Source organism: Lygodium microphyllum, chromosome 28 (assembly GCF_053477565.2).
Source record: "Lygodium microphyllum isolate KBCC chromosome 28, Lygodium_microphyllum_v1.1.10, whole genome shotgun sequence".
NCBI lineage: Eukaryota > Viridiplantae > Streptophyta > Polypodiopsida > Schizaeales > Lygodiaceae > Lygodium > Lygodium microphyllum.
This window is the reverse complement of record NC_141162.1, coordinates 90,720,042-90,739,315: the sequence shown is the minus strand read 5'-3', so window position 1 is coordinate 90,739,315 and position 19,274 is coordinate 90,720,042.

The following is a 19,274-nucleotide window of genomic DNA, read 5'->3' as shown; positions in this document are numbered from 1 at the left end:
CTCTTGAATGTGTCCCAACATTTCACAGTTATCTCATCAACAAAAAGAGATATGTATTGCTAAATGATATTCAACACCTTTTTTATCTTAGAGAAGATTACGGCTTGGCAATCCTTGCTGCATGGGGTCAAAATGATAAAGAATTTTATAGGTTATGAAGAGGAATTGCTAGCAACTCTTGATGTTGAGGGAGAGAATTTTCAAGACAGTTCTGTAGCCTTGCATTCTTGTATTAATCAGATCGTGGAATATGAAAAGGGGGAGATACCTACATAGAAAGAGTACTTACAAATTCAACAGAGACTTGGTATTGATAACATGGGGTATGAAGAGAAACTGAAGTCTCCATTAGAGGAGAAACCAAAAAAGTTCAATAAATCTATATGATGATAGTCCTTGAAGAAGATGAAACCCTAAGGTATGAAATATAATTTTAAGATATCCATTGTGATTTATATTAGAGTATGTTGTGCATTATACACAAATATTTTTGGATATTTATCTATTGACATCTTATACTATTGTGGTTTATTGTACATATAGAAATTGAAGATGCAGACAACTTTCTTGGAAGAGTCAAGGGCTCAAGGCCATTCAAGCTTAGCAAAAGTCAAGGCCTTGGTCATTATATTGGAAACTTAAATAATCAAACAAGTGCAATTTATCATAGTAGGTTGTCAAGCTCTCCAAGCTTACTAATAATGGCTTTGAAAGCTATCTCCAAGGTGATTGAATCCCAATCTTTCAATAGAGGTTCAAACAATATAATTTTGGTGGAGAAAGAAGAAGCTATAAGAGTTTTTGGCTTCATTCTTGGATACACTGAATCTAGGGCAGGATGCTTTGGAGTTCTAGCCTCTTATTTGCTCTCTCATGTAGGAGATGCCAAGAATTTGAAGCTCCTTTGAGGCTATAGGAAACAAGAGTTCCTGAAATATAGAGGTCTCATCGAGTGGGATGAAAGAAAAGATTCCCTTAGATGACCCAGTGAACTCCCTGAAACTAAAAACTTTTCTACAACAGAGTCAGACTAAAAGATGTTAAGGGTTTCTTGAAACCCATCTTTTTCCATCTCTTTCTCTAGTTTGTAACCATTCAAAATATCTTTGCTTTGCACAAGAGTTTAAATATCCCTCTTTTCTTCTTTAGGTAATAGTGGATATAGTCCTTGCCAAAGATGATGTATTACATGATGCGATTGTGTCTTTGAGCTTGAAGTTGTGCCAACTTTGTCTGTAGAACTATTGAAAGACCTCTAATAAAATGTTTGATTTGTATCTTCCACCTCCATGTATTTTGTGTCTAAAGTATTTTGTTCTTGCTTTGATAATGTGATTTTTCCATACCTTGGGTTGACCAAATAGATAACGATCCATATTTCTTGATAAAATATGGAGCATGGTTGTACAAAATATGATGCATAGTTAAAAAATAAAGAAATTCATTTAGAAAACCCTATATGAGTCAAACAAGAAAGAGACATACATACACAAACTTCTTACCATATAGTGAGTGAAGTGTTGATTACCCCAAGCTTCTGTCATTGCCTTTTTAAAAAGGTTCAATTGGTTTTTGAAGTCTTTGAGATCATCATCATTCCACTATGTTTTATCACAATAAAAAAATACTTTTTCTAGTGTTTCCCAAACATTGTCTTTTCTATTCCGAGCTTGTCCATTATCAGCATGATCCTTAACTGCATTATGTAAGCACTTCCATTGATTGTATCTAATAGTTGAGCCACCATTCCTAGAGTTTATCTTACCAAGTCTCCCATGAAATTCCATGAACCTTCTAGCCTTTACTCCACCAATAGATGGCTTTTTGGGGACACAATTGCCATCCTTAGACTTTTGAAAATCTGATTCAATGACAATATTACCACCATGCAAACCAATCGCAGATAAGACTTTTTCAATCTTTGTTATAGCATATGTTCTAGTTGATAATGGCTTCAGCTTCCATGAAAATCTTATTCAAGATGAAAAAGATTTTAAATTATCCTACAAAGTGCATGAAGTGTATAGATATGGGCATTCACTAAAGAATATCTAGGACTAGCTTAAGTTGTGGATCCTCACAATATTAGTGAGTTTGGGAATCTCCCAATTCCCATTTTTTGGATACTAAAAAGGTGGCACCCGGATAACATGCCCATAAGATTCTCAAAACTATATGATGTGACCTATCATTGGAAAGTGCTTGAAAAATGGAATCTATTGAGCTATAGACCGCTCGATTTGGAGTTATAGTGTTCAAGTTATGACAAATCCAAAGATTTGACCACGTGTCCCAAACTTATGGAAAATTCCCATATTCCCCAATATGATGTTTATTGTGCTTAGAGGAATCTCTATTCCAATTGCTTGAGTTCAAATCTCTAGCTAGGGACATGCAATATAGGCAAGGAGATCTAGAGTTGGATCCCTTTGATACATTTTACATAAATTTAAGTGTCTTTAGTTCCCAAATCCTTCAAAAAATAGCTCTTCTCTTGCTTGTTGTCTCTTAATAACATCAGGTATTTGTGTTCGATGAAAAACCCAATACAATATATCAAAATCCTCTATATCTACTTCGAATGCTCCTAGCTACCATATGTTGTATTTTGATTAAACACTAAATGACATTGAGTGATTGTAATGGTGTGATGAAAGTGCTCTATTCATCAAGGTAATAGAGACCTTGTCTAGTTTTGTACATTCTAGAATCTCACTTTCATCAAGTTTAACCACAAATCTAGCCACTCCTTGTGCCTCTTCTAGTGACAAGTCATAGAATCTAATTATTAAGTATTGTAGGGTGGGAAAGTCAAGGAAAATATTATTAAATTCATTGAATACAACTTCCTTTTTCTTGCCCTTGAAGCTAGCCTTGATATGGAAAGGCTCACCCAGAATCTCCATTACCTTGTTATTCACTCTCTATCTAATAGTTCTAATCACAGATGGCCTTGGAAGCATTCAATTAAATACTTTTCCTTGCTTTATATTTGACTGTAAAAGCTGAACAAGTTGTATATAAGCATCTTGACTTATGCCAATATTATCTAGTGTCTTCTGCACCCAGCTCAGTATCTAAAGAGAGATCCTTTATAAATGACTCCAAGCATTGTTTCTTTGCCTTTTTAAATTTCTTCTTCTCCAAAATATCTTTTCAAACTACTAAAGGAAGAAGATGATAGCAAAATTGAGATGCTTTCAAAGAATCTCTTTCACTTGTAGTCTGTTGAAGAAGAGACCTAAACAAAATCAACATCACAAATTAATACAATTAATTATAAACAAAGTTACATTTCATATTTTTAAAGTGAAAAAAAATGTACCTTGCTGCTTGGATTCTTTTACTACAACCACCTTCTCCTTGTCTGAGACTCTCAATATTTCTAAGAGTCTTTTTTCCATTTAGAAGTCCTAAAATAGTTTGCTTTCGTTGATAAGATTTGATATGTTTCTTAAACAAATGAATCCTCTATTGATAGCCTTCTAGCTTCTGTAGTAACTCATTGTTATGTTTTGATAAAAGATGGTTCTCCAATTTGAGGACATCCTTTTCTACTACCAAGTTAAGTGCATAGCCTAGAAACTCATTATAACCATCACCAATGAACCTCAAGAACGAAGAGCTATTATAGAAAGGTGGAGTTTTGCTAGGATCTTTGGGATATAGCGTGCCATCTAACCAAAGATCAAGATTTTTCTTTCCTTTAAACTTGAGTATATGGTTCGTAGAGTGTGTAATGGTAATGGGTTTTTTTCTCTTCCTTATTGGTTTATACTCACTATCCAACTCAATATGAAGATGATAGAGAGGCCTTTTACTAGAGCTACAGAGATGATTGGATGACTGATCCATAGCTAAGGATGTGATTAGAATATTAGATTGAAAAAGTATGTGGATTGAAAACAAGAAGGAAAACGAAGAAGAAACTAGTAAGAATGGGAAAAAAGGAAGAGAGTGAGAATGGAGGGAAGTAATCAAACATCAAATAAAATTCAAATTGAATATTAGTTTTCACTTTAATGAGGATGAGTAAGATCTTCCTTATGACAATCTTTGTCACCTTTATGGCAGCCTAGATTTCTAGGTTTGATGTGACCATGAGGATATCACAACAATGACTTATTAACCATTTTTTATATATTTACTTACCAAAATTTAAAAATTTTAAAAATAAAAAATGATTTTGTTTCCTAAAATATTTTCTCTCTGTACTAGGATTGCTTACAGGGCATTTTCGAGACCTTAAAACTCCCCTAATTGAGGTAGCCAACAGATTAGGCACTTGAATGGTATGTAGGAGAGGTCATTTACTATAAGGGTCAAACACAGTTGTGGAAGCACAAGACACATTGCACCAAGGGAGGTGGTGTGAGAACTACATTTTGGGGATTTCAACTGAGGAGTCAACTGTTGTGGACTATGAGGTATTACCACCTTTCCCATAGGCAACTTTCTATCCAAGAGTGTTTGTCACCTTTTCTTGGAACAAGGCCCATTATGACAAGGAATTTCTTCATTTTCTTCCATAATAGTTTTTTTTTCTACTCTCGAGAGTATTTCCACCTTTTCTTAAGGAGAGGTTGGCATGACAGGGAGATCGAATTCCTTTCTCTCATGACCTATTTTGTTTTTGTTTCCCAGGTAAATGATAGAAGTACCATATATCAAAATCAGTGAGTACCTTATAGGGGCCCATCTAGCATTATTGGAGCTTTCTTTGAAACTTTCCAAACCATGAATTATAGGCGAGAACTAGATCACCTTACTTGAATTCTTTGTGCTTGATGAAGTTGTCATGGTAAGCCTTTCGTCAAATGTGTGTGGATTCCATACATAGCAATCCATCTTGCAAGTCTCGTCCAAACATTCCAAGCATAGGAGGTAGTCCTACAAGGACTTGTAATCTCAAAGTCACTCCTTGGTAGCCATTACCAAAATAGGATAGTTCTAGCTCAATAGGGAATATGACTTCTATGCTATATACGAGCTAGAAAGATGTCTATCCTGTAGCAGTCTTACGAAAGGTTATATGCGCCTAGAGGGCCTCTGTAAGGTGATCGTGCCAATCATGACAATATGCAACAATCATCCTCATTAAGATCAAACATATGATGCGATTGGTAACTTTGACTTGGTTGTTGACTTTGGGGTAGTAGGGGTTGCACTCATGGTGGCAAAACTTGTAAAGCTTTGTCAACTCTTCCATAATTCTATTCAAAAATTGAGTGTCCCTGTCACATACCAAATTCAAAGAACTATCAAAGTGGGTGATGATATTCTCATGCTAGAGCAGAGCCACGCTCTTGCCATCGTCTTGTTTAAGAACTTTTTCTTCACACTACTTTATCACATAGTCCATACATACCAAGATATACCGGTTCTGCTTCCTCCCTTTTGGAGGGCTGATTAGGCCCATGAAGCCAATGCCCCACTTCTCAAATGGCATTAGGGTAAGGATAGACTGCAATGGTATGGCATTGCCTTTGGTAGGCTTTCCCCATCCTTTGACAAGTATCATAGGATTTGCAATAATAATAGGGGTCCTTATGTAGTGTAGGTCACTAGTAACCTACAAGTAGAGACTTTCTAGCTATCACTTCTCTCACAAGCTTTCCATGACTAGGCTCATCATGGCGTTCTTTCAGCACTATCTTGATCTAATCTCTTGCAATATATCTCTACAATACTTCATCTTTTCCTTGCTTGTACAACGCACTGCCTAGTAGAGTATAGGGGGACTAAGTCCAATAGAATATTCTTCATCTCTCTGCTTGAGATGCTAGGAGAATATTGTTGTGTAGCCAAGAGGTCAATAATGTCTAAATACCATGGGGATATTGTTTTGACCAGAAATAAGGAAGTATTAGGAAGGTTTGGATCATCCTGAATCACTTCCTCAATCTGGGGGATCCACTACATATGATTTGCTAAAACATGGGAGTGATTGGGCTTTGTAACCACTTTAAAATCAAACTCATGAAATAGGAGTAACCACCTCATCACTTTTCCCTTTACATCAATTTTGTTCATTTGAAAGGATAGCACCTCATGATCCATATAAAACATGAAGTTTATTGATAGCAGGTAGTGTTTAAATTTCTCTAAGGCAAATACTATTGCCAATCACTAACTCAATCATTGTGTAGTTTCTCTCCTAATCAATAACCTTACAGCTTCCATAGTAGATGGGTTGAAAACTTGGAGAAGCCTTTCTAGCACAAGGCTACATCTAAGACTTTGAAAAATGCATCAATATACACATGAAACTCTTTTGTCTAATTAGGAGGTTGTAGGATGGATGCTTCAATCAAACACTGCTTTAGAGTGTGGAAGATTTTTTCACAATCATCTATCTAAATGAACTTTGTATCTTTCCTCAAGAGCTTGTGTAGGGAGGTCACCTTTGTTGCAAAATGTGTGATGAACTTCTTGTAATAGCCCACATGGCCAAGAAATCCCCTCAACTATTTGAGAATGGATGGTGTGGTTAGAGCTAAAATATTCTCAATCTTGGAAGGGTCTATTGCTATCCCTTTTTTACAAATAGAAGAACTCCTGAAGAGACTCCAAATATGCATTTTTTGGGGTTGAGGGAGATCCCACACTCCCGTTGGCATTGCTCACAGCATTGCTCCAAGTGTCTCCAATGTTTACAGATTGGACTATAGATACAGAAGTCATCTAGGTATACCTCAATGAAATCATATATATGATTTTGGAGTGCACCTATCACCACTCTCTAGAATGTAGCACGGGTATTGTAGAGCCCAAACGACATCGCTCTATAAGCATACGTCCCCCAGTCTATTGTGAAGGTTGTCTTGGACGGATCTTCTTCTGCTATCTACACTTGGTTCTACCCATTGAAATCATCTAGGAGGGAGTACAGCTCATGTCCTGCAATTGTATCCAACAGTTTATCTATAAAAGGAATAGGAAAATTATCATTTCTTATCTTGAAATTCAACTTGTGAAAGTCTACACATATTCAAAATCTTGCATTCTTCCTAGGTGCTACCAAAATGGGTGAGATCCATTCATTGTTGATTCTTGGACGCATGAACTCAACTTCTAATAACTTCAACAACTTTGCCTTCACTAGGACTAAGTAATTTGGATTCATGCACCTTTGTAGTCGCCATACCATCTTGGCATAAGGCTCGAGGCCAATATGGTGCTGACATACAATGGGATCAATCCCCTTCAAGTCTTTATAAGACTATGCAACATTTCTAAGTTCTCCCTCAGTAAGTCACGTAGTAAGACCAATAGCTCCTCTTCTAGAAGACTCTATCCACCTTTAGGTGATGTTCAATGCCATCTGCATCCACAAAAATTTATTGATTTTCACCTTCCACTTCTCAAATGAAGGTTTTGTGGAGTCCTTCTGGATATAGATCCAACCCCTTCAAGGGAGTGGCCTTCTTATCTGAAACTCCATTGAAGGCAACTTCTTCCTTCAATGGTGGCTCATCTAGATCTTTGGAATATTGTGAGAATACTTTTAAACCTTTTTTGACAACTAGGGGATAGTATTAGTAGTTCATAGAGTGTCAAATTAGGATGGAAGGTATCTAGGTCCTTAACTAAGTCATATTCCTTTATTGGATCCACTAGCTTTTCCAATCGACTAGGGAATGGTGCTTTACCCATGTCCATTTTTTCCTCTTTCTTCAAGAAAAAATTTCATCACCACTTCTTCTATCATGGGAGGTACATCCACCTCTTCTGTCTCTTGTACCTCCAATCATACTTTTGTAACAGTCTCTATATCCTTCTGTGGGATTGGGCTACTGTGTAGTGTATTGCTCTACAACTCTGTTGGGATCTTGAACTTTATAACTTTGGTAGGAGGAATTTTCTCTTTTGGAATGGTTGGTTCTCCTTTCTTGGCACACCTTATTGCGAAAACTTCCAATTTCACCAAGTTGGAGAACAAGTTCTTGGGCCTTCACTTTTAGCAACACTGGCCTTTACTGCAGTTGGACTCGAATGGTCTTTTTTAGTGTGACCTCCTTCTTTGCATCGATTGTATAAGGGCGTTTAGTCCATGGACCATCTAGGGTTTGGAAAATTTGGTGAGATATGTCCCTTTTCTCCACATTTGTATTAGTCCACTTCTAATCTCTGGCTACCATAGGCTTTCTTCCTCTATAGCTTTGGGAGGGAAACCTCATTGGGCCAAAATAAGGACTAAGCTCTCTAGGCTTTGGTCTAATATCTTGGGTTATCATCCTAGATTCCAAAGTTTGATTGAATCTTGCTTCTTTGTCTTTCTTCATTTTATCATGCATGTCCTTCAAAGAATAAATGTCTTTTGCATTATTCTTCTGTAGACAATATGAACAAAAGGCTATTGGTATGGTTGGATTTTGGGTACATTGAGTTTCTAAATGTCTCACTTGATGATACTTTCCACACCATGTATTAGACCTCATAACATCTCGGGTTGCTGCTTTGGGATTAGAGACACTAGCCATGTTCACTTTCAGAGTCTGCAATTTCTTTGTTTATCACATCCATTATTTCCTTCTTGATGTTTGCAACTGAGTTGGATAGGTAGTCCTTTAAATTTTTTCATCCTGGTGCACCAACAGTAGGATTCTGGGATATCTATGCAATATCAATATAAACTAGCTAGGTGGATGTAGAAGAGCCTCTATTCTAATTCTGATTCATGACTCCTGTTTGCACTTTCTGATGTTGATTCTAGCTGGTAGGATTCCATCATTGTTGTTGATTTTCCATTGAGGGAATTGATTGAGGCCATTACTCTTGTGGTGGTTGAACCATCGTTGTGGGTACCATCCGTGGCCATTGTCAATTTGGTGCATTGTACTATGGAACTATTGGTATATGTGTGTAGGGGTAGGAAATAGTCCATGGAATTGCATTTGGTTGTACACCATTCATAACATGGGAGGAGGTAGTAGGGATCCTCTTTTTGGGGTCATAAATAATCTAGCTTCCACTTCATCATATAGTTTGGCACCTTCCACTGTAGCTTCTAGATTAACTAGTCTTCTTAGCTCCACAAACTTTTAAACTTATAGTTGTTGTAATCCTTTGAGAAAGACTCTCTTCTGAATCTTGTCATCCAGGTTATGATTGGTCCATCTTTCTTGTATGGATTCCATTTTAGAGACATAGAATTTGACTTGTTCTCCAGCAAAGCACTCAATTTTATAAACTCCTCTTGGTTCACTCTTCAAAAACTTCTCACCTAAATTTGGTGAGAAAGGCTGCATGCACTTCATCCCATGTACCAAAAGCTTCATCTTATTGTCTTTCATACAACTGAAACACCATGTCTTTGAAACTAGCGAGAAATATTGGCAAACTATGCTCGGAGGTTCTAGCATTGTTGGCCACATACGCTACCATAAACTCTGCTACAAGAAGATTGGGGTCTTCATTATATTTATCTTTAAAGATGGGCCATGGGACTACATTTGCTGGTATGTCATCAACATTTACAGGATGTATGTAGCTAGGAAGGGGACCTTGATTCACCATTGAGACTTCTATGAAGAGTGCCACAAAAGGGGATCAAAGGAGGCTTCTCATGCTAGGTTGTTCTTCACTTTGGCCTTAGCCTTCTATCTTGTTACGTACCTTTGGAGACATTCTAATGCTCACCTCCTTATTGTATTATTCATCAAGGAGGCTAGTCCACCCAGTTTATTGGTGTTCAAAAGAAGAGAAATAGAAGGAATTTAGTATTTAGAAAACTCTCTTACTAACATCTCTTCCACTTCTTTCTTCTCACAATCTCTAAATTTTGTTGTCATGCCACTACATAGGGGAAGGTACTTGGTTCTAAAGGTATCAAATTCGTTCTTTTGAGAATAGCCATGGCACCATCATCATGGTAATACTAGCTTCTAAGGGTTTCAATGGCATATATTATGAAGAGCACTATGTCTACCAACTTCCAACCAATTCAGAGCACTAAATGTCCCATGTATCTTATTGTTGAGCATCTATGAATAGATCCCAACTCTTTTTCTTCTTATTCTTGTGAACCTAAATAGACCACAACTCTTGAAGCTTCTTCACAATCTCCCATGATAATTTCTAGAAACTCTTCAATGAAGGCCAAATCACCCATTGATGATCATTCTCTCTCTCTATTTTTGATTTTCTCTTCCATTTCTTGGAAAACAACTTGCTATAATGACACAAATTTATGTAGCTTCAGAAGATAGTGGGAACAATCTATCACATAGAGCCCACATCAAAATATTAATATGTATTCACCATTGAGGAATGAAATTCTAGTAGAAATTGTATTTGGCAATGAAAATTTCCAAATCTTCATGGGTAGCAAGGATTCTACACTGTTCCATTACTTTTCTTTCTCTTCAACTGTACCTTTTCTTCCATTTTCAGCCTCTATAAGTGCTTATTGATGGAAGTTTTCCTTGACTGCACACCAAAAGCATGGAGTCCCAAGAGAAACACCAAGAAAACATGGAATTATTGCAAGAAAATCTACCTTATCACATTAACAAGCATGTTTTTCATGCTTTAATCAACCACAAGAAGAAAATGAACACAAAGAATAACCAATCTTCATGCAGCATCACATCATTAATCTCCCATGGATTTATCACAACAAATCTTCAACATTTTCTTCATATTATTCATGAAACCATCCAAGGAAAAAAATAAAACAAAGGAATGATCAACTTTGAATGGAATTCATCACATAGTATTCATATTGTATCATCTTCATAGTCTTTCTCTCAATCTCTTTCATGTAGATACAATGTTTCTTCATTGAAATTGGCTATCTCTCATACACTATCTCTCTTACATATTCTCTCTCTATATATTACATTGGAATAACAAAGAATAACTCTCAATAATCCTCTCTTAGTTTTGGATACCCTTCCCAATAGGTATGCCTAATATGAAGGGGCACCAAAGCCACTACACTGTCCCTTGAGAGTTGATAAGTGTCATTGTCACTACAGTCTTCAGTTCAAGACTTCATCAGCTACTTCTTTTGCTTCTTCAAGCTATTTCAAATAAGCTATACATAACACTTTAGAAGGTCAATGGAACATATAAAAGCCATACAGCTCAAACCAAAACCACTCCAGTCCATTCAAAATCTTTCTGCACACTCTCAATTATTCTTCAAAATACTCATTCACAATGTCAACCTCACAAACACAAAAAGAACAAATTTAAAAAAAGGCAAAATAAACCTTACTAGAACCCAAAAGACGCATCAAAGAACCCAACAAAACATCATATCTCAACTAGAAACCTTAATCCTACTCAATATAATCCAAAACATTCCATAACACTTCCAACTCAAGAAATCCATTCATCACAAAATCAACCATTTAGGTCACAAAAAAGACAAAAACTAGCAAAAAAAAAAAAAGTCAATTCAATCCTCAACCAGCACCTATATCATGGGTTGCCTAAATTACCTACTCCTGGGGAGCCAAGTGTTGCTTAGCCAAGGCCCAAGATATCAATAAGATGTGGGTAGGCCCCTATCATAAATCAAGGTTCAATATAGGTAGCACCCTGCTTGCAAATTGTGAAACCTAGTGTTGGGCATTTCCTATGAGTCTTCCATGTCCAATATTGAACCTCTTGAGGCCATTTCCTATGAGTCTTCCATGTCCAATGTTATAGAATAAGTAAAAGACATGATGAAATATTATATTGACATGATCATGGAGCAATACCATTACATCACAGTGAATGTCAATTTCTTAAAGCGACAACAAAATCTGATGGTCCCTAGGAAACCTTGATGATGTGATTCTATCAAGGTTTAGTTGCAAGTGGTATGGTAATTAGCACCTCCCATTGTAAAGTGCAATATATGTCGGAAGTCAATATGTATGGCCAACACATTTGCTAGAGTAAAATTGGTTTACTCCAAAAAGGTAGTTAGCAACTTGGGCTAGTGAATCATTGTGCAAATGATGGGAATGTCCATGGGAAGGGCCCTAAGTAGATTTTGCAAAGGGGAGAAGCCACCCTAAAATAAACGACTAGTGGAGTCAACTTGAAAGAGACACTTCCAATAACTGAGAATGCAACATCTAACAATGTTACAATGGTTACTAGAGGTCAAAAAATGAAAGAGGATCAAAAGAATGAGCATGATTTTATTGGAGAGGATAGGTTTTCCTATTCAAAAGGATGTTACAACTATTCTAAAAATGGCTAATGATAGTCTAAGTTCATGGGAAGGAGTGATATCTCAAATGCATGTGACAATAGCTCACATCGGGTGTGCATTCTTGGATTTTGTGTCATCCAATTCATTGGGAGACCGAGGTATCCATTGTTTCTTGGATGGCCATGGATCTCACACTCTAATTGTTTGGTGGCATCCCACTGGTTGGTTAAACTTTGGGTGTGGGATAAAAAGGACGATTTTGGATGCTTACCCAGAACACCCATTGAATGAAAGGGCATTACCTTCCACTACTAAATGGAAGTTTCTTAGTTGGAACCTCAAGCTCGAGTGATTTCAAGGAGGATTCTACCATGGAGACAGTCTATCAAGTATATTTGAATGAGCTAATAGGTATGAAAGGTCAAATTCATGATGCTAATGTTATATCTTGATGATCCTCGCCCAATTGTTCTAAGCTCTCTACTATCCAATGACGAGTGTAAGGATTATGTGGAGCTCCTACACCAATTTAGGGTCATATTTGTATGGATATATCATGATTTGAAGGGGATTCCCCCTACTATTGTTGTGCATATAGTCCCGTTGATAGAGGATAGCAAGCTTGCAAGGAAAAATGTATGATGAATGCCTTTTGAGTTGAGAGAGTCTCTCTTTGAGGAGTTGATGTACCTAAGGAAGGTACAATTGATCTTTCGTATTGAACACAATGAATGGTGCTCATCGGTTGTAATCACAAAGAAGAAGAATAATACAATTTTTCTTTTTGTGGATTTTAAGGAGCTAAACAAGTAGATAGTGAAGGACTACTATGCTCTTTCCTTTATTGATCAACTTCTAGATCAATTTGTAGGGCATGAGATGTATTCCTTCATCAACTATTTTTTGAGTTATAACCAAATGGTCATAGTCGAATAGGATAAGCTAAAAATAAAGTTTAATACAATCTTTGGTACTTTTGTGTACTATGTCAGAGCTTTTGGTTTATGTAATACTTGAGGGTCTTCTTAAAGGATGGTTGACAAGATATTTGTTGATATCTCCCCTAAAGAGCTTAATTTTTTTATAGATGATTTAAGGTTTTCCATGATCCATAATAGACATCTTATTGTTTTGTGTGAGTGTTTTGAGCATTGCTATGAGTATGGCATTACACCCTTGGAGTGTGTATTTAGGGTTCTTTATGGTTTGTTTTTGCATCACATGGTGAGTTCGACTGGAATCACTACTACTTACCCTAAAAAGGTAGCTCTCATTATTTCAAGGAGCCCACCCACCAACCCTAGGGAGGTGTATAGCTTTGTTTGCATGAGCCCACCCACCAACACTAGGGTGGTGCATAGCTTTGTTGCATCTGTGGGCTATTATCATAGGTTCATTAATGTGTTGGTTGAATGTTCACTATCATCGACAAATCTCTTATTGCATAGCCATGTTTTTGAGTGGACTAAACCATGTAAGGTAGCATTCAAGGATGCTAAGGTAGAACTCTCCAAAATGCCAATGCTAAAAGCTCCCCAAAGGGAAGATATTTTCTATAACTCTATGGTTACAACAATGCATACTATTAGTTTCTATCTTTTTCAAATTTGGGAGGTATAGCTATATCATCTGATTGCATTTGCAACCCAAAAGTTGGGAGTTTTAGAGATATGCTATGGCTATTTAGAGAAAGTTTTCTTGGCTATGGTATTCACCACACGAAGAAGTTCATACACTACATTGTTTATGTGAAGGTGGTGTTTTTCACCAAGACTAAGGGGTTACTCCTATTATTGAAAAACTTCAACCTCTTGATCACCTAGCCAAGTGGTTAATATCATTGCAAGAGTTTGACTATGAGATTCAAATCAAACCATCAAAATTACAAGGTATTATAGAATGTTTAGTAGATTTTTATGAGCCTAAGGAAAAGTGGGCAAATATTAGTGATTGTGCAAGGATCTATATAAGATTGGTGGAGACTCAATTTTACCATGGTATATGTCTATTACATGCATTATCTATCCATAGGCAACCCAATGGAAACTCTTTCCAAATTCCAAAAGAGAAAGATTAAGGAAGAGGTACTTCACTTTTCAATAATAGCTAGTGTCTTGCATATAGAAAAGGTGTGGATGAGGTTTATCAACATTACATGTAACTAATGATGTGCCATTCATTTTAGAGGAATGCCATGATTCAGCATCATGTAGAGGCCATTTTGCTAGATGACTTACTATCTAAAAATCTTTAGGTGATGGATACTAGTGCAGCTGATAGTTTTCCAAGATGCTTTGGACTATGTCAAGCATTGTGATATTTGTCAAAGGTATGATACAAGGAAAAATCATAAATGGCTGCTTAATCCCATTGTAGTGACCTTGCCCTTTGAGAAGTGGGGTACTAATTTCGTGGGATTGGTACATATACTTCGTCTACAATGCTAAAATGTTATAATATTGTGGTGACAGACTACTTCACGAATTGAAGGATAATACAAAGGAAATGGCAACTTTCATCATGGAGCAATTTTTTTTCCATTTTGGTCCAGACAAAGATACAAAAATGATTACACAATCATTTCTAAATGAGATGATAAAACATTGTGCACTGCTATATGAACAAACTTGGTATCTAACTGTGGGACACACTTTTTGAATAAGGTCATAGAAGCCTTAATAACTGAAGCTCTGAAATTTAAGCAGGCACAACCAAAACACCCCTTATAACCTGCAAGCAAATGGGTAGATAGAGAGTACCAATAAGTAGCTTGTGGGGATTCTATCCAGACTCTATCAAAGGGTAAGTGTGATTGGGATAAGAGATCGTATATGGTTATTTGGGATTACAACCTCAAGGAAGTAACTATATTTATATCCTTATATCACGTGCGTTCAAGGCCTATTTATAAATATCCTTATCTCTGAATTTTTCATCAATTAAATATAACCCTTTTCTATTCAATCTATAAATAATCCCTTTATATTACACCCTTCTGTATGTAAAAAATATATAAAAATTGTATTTTAAAAATACCTTATTTTGAGCCCATGTGATGCAGACATATATTCATGAGTAACTTCCTTGATATTACAATACAACATTTAAAAGAAAACTAGGACACACCCCATTCAAATTAGTATATGGGGAAGAGTGCATCTTGCCCTTAGAGATTTCAATTACCTACCATGATATTTAATTTAAATAACTTTTTAGGTGAAGAGGAAACATTGCAAGGACGATTGAGTTTCTTAGCACATCTTGATGAGATCCAATTGTAGACCTAGTTGCATCAAGATGTAGGAAAGAAGCATATGAAATCACTTTACTACCTTTGAGCCAACAAATATAAATTTGTTAAAGGTAAATTGGTCCTATATTATGATGCATGTTGGGAGTTTTTCTAGGAAAGTTAGAATCCAAGTGGGATGGCTCTTATAAAATTGTTTGTACATGGAAGAACAACCGTACAGTCCTTTAACAGACTTGTAAGGGTAGATTTTGAAGCTAAAGTAAACTTTAAGAAGTTAAATCCCTATTATATGTAAGGGATGACATAGGATTTTGTGACTTTGTAGATCTCCCATGATCCAACTTAAACTGGAAAAGCATACCATAAGCAATTGGATGGATAAAGTCATTCCTTATCTTGAGCATCCATACTTGGAACAGTGTTACCACTAAGGCCAATTAATTTGGTGGAGTGAGGGTTATCATATCATTGAGTAGGTACAAGTTTTTTTCACATGGAATATTAAGGTATATTGCCACCACCATAGGGTTATGTCTAGCATCCCCATTGAGTTTAGTGTAGAAGGAGGGATAGTATCTATTGCACATCCTCTCTCTCTCTCTCACTAGACTTTGATTTCATAAGTACAAGTAGGTTGATCGGTATGGTGTGGTACATTAATAAGACCTTGATCCTATACATTGTATTTTGACAAAGCTTCCCAACGGCTCGCCAACCATGCGAGTATAGGGGTTATTATTAACGTCCCCTATTGTAGAGGGGTTATGAAAATGGGAGTTTACCGAGGCACAAATTTTACCAATACTATGGCAAAATATAAGGCCTTACTTATGGGGCTGAATTTAGCCAGACGTGCTCCTATTTGCCTCTTATTAGTGAAAGGAGACTCATAACTAGCGATCAACTAATTGAATGGAACCTACAATGTGAGGGATCCCATTGTGCAAAGGTACCATCATGTAGCCTTGGACATGTTTGAGATTTTTGAATTCCTGACTTGTTAATCAATTCCCCAATAGCGGAGATGCTTTGCAAACTCCTTGGCTAATTATGTTTTTTGTCTAATGACATTAGCCTAGGGCTACCTTGGGGACTACTTTGCTGGCATGTCTTGCTTTGGCCCACCAATGGTTAGTATGGGTAATGAGTCAAGTAGCAATTGATCACCTTTTCACCCTTTCATGGATGCATCGGATCAGTTAAATGCCATATTCATGAGTCACCCCCTTGCTATTTATGCAGAGAGATTAGCCAATAATTTGATGCATTTGGTGCAAGGCTTGAGTGGCCCATCCCTTGGTCTAGGTTTGGGCTTTATAACAGTTTCTGTGGGGATCAAGTGTTTAGATCAACATTTTTTTCGAGATTGAAATTGTCTTTATGCTAGTGCTAGTTCATTTTTTTCCTTTGGTGCATGTTCTTTTAACTTGTGTGTTGTTTATTGAGATGTGTTATGTAGGTTAGTCCATATGCAGTCAAGGGAAAATTTAGGAATTTCAACATGGATCCTTCTTCACTACTAGGTGTCTCTATCATGTTGTTTCTTGTTGATTACTAATTTTGTAAAAAATGTGGATCTAGAGCATGGCAAGAGTTATGGAGGATGGAAGATGAATATACAACTCATGATGACATTCTTGTGTAAGATGGACAATGACAATGACACTGACAATGGCTCAAACTAATAGTTCCATTACCTTGTTATGAGTGTCAACCAAGTACATGCCTTTATATCTTTTTGGATAGTACCACTCTCCTCACTATGCATATGGGATTCTGAACATCTCTTCCTAGAGCATATATCATTTTTCTATCTTCTAGCCTCTTCAGGGCATACACTAGCCTCTTCAGGGCATACATCTAGCCTCTATGGGAAAGTGTCATTTTCTATTCTCAACACCCCCCCACAAATTATGAGAAGCGATGTCAAATTTGTGCAATGCCAGGGCTGTAGATCACCAATGTGGTTGTTTGTTGTGCCAAGAGGGAGAGACTTGAGTGAAGGAGGATATGTCTAGAAGGAAGTTCCTGAAGATATGCTCTACAGAGAGAGATATGAAGGCTCCATGGAGGGTATGTCCTGCAGGTCACAGTTGAAGACTATGGCAGTGACTGGGAATTTTCACAATGCTGAGCTTCAGATAGCCAAATGTCATGGATTGATGTGATATAGGGAAGCTTTGTGAGTTGGGGAATACTTCTCTAGAAGGAAGCTCCAAGAGATTTGACCTGTAGGGTGAGATATAAGCAGTTCAATCTGACAGGGTGCTGCTGGCTGAGGATAGAGTTGGGAGATGAAGTCATGAGATGGAACTAAGCTGACCAGAGATTAACATGAGCTGAGAGAGAGCAGAAGAGAGCTAAGCTGAGCTGAACCATGCCCGACTGGGCTCTGATACCATGTGAGAAATGCGGGATCTAGAGCATGGTAGTGAGTTATGGTGGATAAAAGGAGAAGTGTGGACTCATGATGAAGAAAAAGACATTGTTTGTTACACAAGTGAATTAGGTTCCAAGATTGAGACTTGGACTCATAAACACAATCTTGTGTATGTGGACAATGACATTGACACTTCACTGAAAAGAAAAGAGTACTATCATTGCATTAAGAAAAGGAAACAAGTACAATGCTTTATAGGAAAGTAGGAAACTGCAGTAGACACCATTGTGCATATGGGATAGGTTAGCCTGCATATCCTTGACCCTGAAGCTCCATACGAAGAGGCTGTTTAATGTGTGATTGCTGAATCTCAACAAAGATTGGCCAATATTTGAGCACAATGAAGAAGAAGGAGACTTGGACTGGTGAGGAGTTCAAGCATATCAAGAGGAAAGCTTATGGCTTTTTTCTTAAAGAAGGACATCAATGGAAGCACGCAAAGAAGAAGAAAGGAGCACATGTCCGAGTTTTAGGTAACAAAAGATTGCAACAAGAGGTAATGAAATAATTTCATGAAAGCTTGTGGGCTGGCCATAGAGGCATATGGGGAACCTTTAGTAAAGTCAAAGAAAAATATTGGTGGCAAAACATGTATTGGGACATAGCACATTTTGTTGAAACTTGTTATATGTGTCAGATGTATTCTATGGTCAAGTATCGAGATGGATTACAACCTACTTATCCCTTGTCTATACATTATAGATGGGTTATTGATCTTGTAACCATGTCTATAGGAATACGGAATATGCAGTATTTAGGGCTTGCAAGAGAGGATATAACCAATCAAGTTGAAGGCAAAGCCTTAACAACCAAGACCACTCAAGCTGTTTGTCGTTTTTTTCTTGAAGATGTGTTTTGTAGATATGGTTCTGTGGGTAAAGTAACTGCAAATAGAGGAGAATTGGATGCTCATGAGGCACAAAACTTCTTTGCTCAAATGGGTATCAAGTTGGCTTTGACATTAGCCTACAATCCTGATGGCAATGGAAAGAGTGAGAGAGGTCATCAACGTATTCTCAAAGCTCTAGCAAAGTCTTGTAGAGGAAAGATCAAAGAATGGCCTAAAATGCTACCTTTTGCATTATGGGCTGACAGAACTATTCACAGTTCAGTGATTGGCTATATGCCAGTTATGAACTTATGCATGGACAACAACCAATTATGCCAATTGAAGTATCTATTCTCACATGGAGTCTTCTACCTTGGGAAGAAGGCGTCAGTAGAGAAGAGTTACTGACTTTACACACATGGTAGCTAGAAAGAAGGCCTGAAGTGTTAGATATGATCAATGCCCCATCCTCACTAGGTGCTACCAATGATCCATGGTGCTCAAAGTTGTAAGGCCCCCATTATGAGGAGAAGCCAAGTGTGAGCCCGGACATTGGTGGAGTCCTGACTTGTATATCAAATGAGGTCTATGTGAT